This window comes from Mus pahari, chromosome 7 (assembly GCF_900095145.1).
Source record: "Mus pahari chromosome 7, PAHARI_EIJ_v1.1, whole genome shotgun sequence".
Classification (NCBI taxonomy): domain Eukaryota; kingdom Metazoa; phylum Chordata; class Mammalia; order Rodentia; family Muridae; genus Mus; species Mus pahari.
Genome location: NC_034596.1, coordinates 105,975,945 through 105,978,461, shown reverse-complemented (window position 1 = coordinate 105,978,461; position 2,517 = coordinate 105,975,945).

The following is a 2,517-nucleotide window of genomic DNA, read 5'->3' as shown; positions in this document are numbered from 1 at the left end:
TGGGAGAAGGCAGTTAGACCCCCTTCATGCAGCAGCACCGATGCCAGCTCTGGAAACACCTACCCGGAAAAGGGAGGGATCTTCGGCTCAAGGGCCCGCCTTTGGAAGGCAGGACGATTCGCCAGAGAACACAACAGGACCATCACAGGGTCTGCAGATATATGTGCATTCCTCCAGAAGTCAGGGAAAATAAACTTATTTTCTGAGGAAAATGTTTATAAATGTGTAATGTTGACATGTTTGGCTTTCTATTATTAAATAGCAGACTGGAAATCACAGTGGAGGCACTCACACGCGCTACTCACTGACAGACCTTGCCAACCTCAAACCAGCTGTCATCTAACCTAAGTGACTGGAAGCTAACCAGTCAGGGTGTCTGCATCGCTCCCTATCCCTGTCTCCTGTTCAGGAGAAATAACTTGGAGATAACCACTCTGATTTGGGGGTTGTGTCTGTTCTGTCAACCTTTCACATACTTAAATCAAAAAACACAGGACACTGGCACACTAGTAAGTTTTATTTTATGAAATAAGGTACTGCTCCATTCTATAAGTGGGAAGTAAATCCAATTAAGAGCTTGACACTTAAATTTGCTGTAACTTGGGCTGGCAAGATGGCTCAACGGGTAAGAGCACTGATTGCTCTTCCAAAGGTCCTGAGTNCAAATCCTAGCAACCACATGGTGGTTTGCAACCACCCGCAATGATATCTGATGCCCTTGTCTGGCAACAGAAGACAACTACAGTGTACTTATTTATAATAAGAAATAAATCTTTGGGCCGGAGTGAGCAGGGACTGAGCGAGTAGAGTTGACCAGAGTGAGCAGAGGTCCTAAAAATTCAATTCCCAACAACAATAGGAAGGCTCACATACATAAAAATAAATAAATCTTTTTAAAAAATATTTGCTGTAACTTTGGATTTTGACAACAGCAATGCAGGTGGCCCTGCTACCAGGGTGGTCCCTGGGCTCCTGGCCCACACAGGACCTAATTAATTGAAACTGGTGGGGTGGGCTGCCCTGCCAGGACATTAGAGCCACCTCAGTAGGAAGGCTGGGATGGCTGGGAGCCACGAATGGAAGCCCTTAGTTATATGAGGGTTTCTCGTCTCCACACCAAGCACTCTCTGCGCTGTCAAAGGCGAGCAGCTAGTGGTGGATGGGAACAGCAGCACTGGAAGCAAGGGTGCAGGCAGGCTACCTCCATCCCCCGACACGCTGCCCTTGGAGAAGCCCACAGAGGATACTGACTGAGGCCGCCTTCAAGGCCAGCATCGTCAGTCACAGAGTTGACCACAGGAAGCCTCAAGGTACTCCTGGGAACCTTGGGGTGGGCTGGAGGACACCCAAGTGAGGTGGCCACTGGATCCTGTGGGGAGAGGAGAAGTTGGGGGTAAAGGACTGTTTGAGCCAAGGGGGAATCAGGAGTATGCTATGAGGTGGGCCCATGCTCACTGGCTTCTTCATTAGTCCCCTTTATGTCTCTGTGATAAAACTTCATCAGGCAAAGAAGATCCTAGAATGGTGGCACCGGATGCTGCATAGCCTTCTGGGAGCCCTGGCTCAGTTGTTCTGAATGGAGGCTTGCTACTCAAGGCCTCGGGGAAGGGGATGAAGACATTCCACAGGTGCTGACAGGCAACCTCTGACCCTCTGAATCTGGGAGAGAACCCTCTCGGGCACCTTTGCGGGCAGGGGGCAGGAAGATCCATGGAGAAAAAGCCGGAGTTGTGTTTACTGGGGCTCCCAGCACCCTGATTTTCTTACCCGCCTCTGGCTCTCGTGTGTATGAGAAGACACAGCCTGGTGCCAACACTAAGAACAAGGCTCTGGGTGTGTCCCAGGAGGCAGTGAGCATGCACAGTGGGGAGAGAGGCTCTGTCCCGCCAGGCAGATGCCCTGCTCTAGTGGCCAGGCCTGCCCACAGAGACAAGGACATGAAAACTGAGTTCTGGAGGGTAGCTAAGGCCCACTTAGCAGGAAGGCCTCTATATTTCTGTTCAAGACCTGAGAATACACCCAAGTACCCAAGGGTAAGGGGTTCAACGAAAAGGGGTTAGTTGAGGAGGTGTCCTGTCTGGCATTGTCTCTCCTCTCTTCTCTTTCTTCTTCCTCTTCTCCTTCCTCTCCCTCTCCCCCTCCCCCTCTTCCTCCTCCTCCTTCTTTTTCTTCTTCTCTCTGTGTCTGTCCATCTGTCTGTCTGTCATCTCCCAAAAATGCTAAGGGACTGGGTCCTGCAAGTGAGTGTCTTTTAGGAATTAAGGCTTAAAGAGGAAAGAGCACCCTCAACTCCCCCAGCCCTTGGCTCCAGGCCAGGCTAGACTTTCAACGCCAAACCTGCCCTCCTGCCCTCCTTCTGTGGGGACAGCCCTAGCTCTACTGCCAGCACCTTGTGTCCTTAAGTTAACCACTCCCCTCTCTGGACCTCAGTTTTCCTGTGTGTAGGATGATGAATCAGAGGGAGGGGCTGGAGTGTGTCTGTGTACTCCAAGAAGCCTCGAGACAATTAGTTTATCT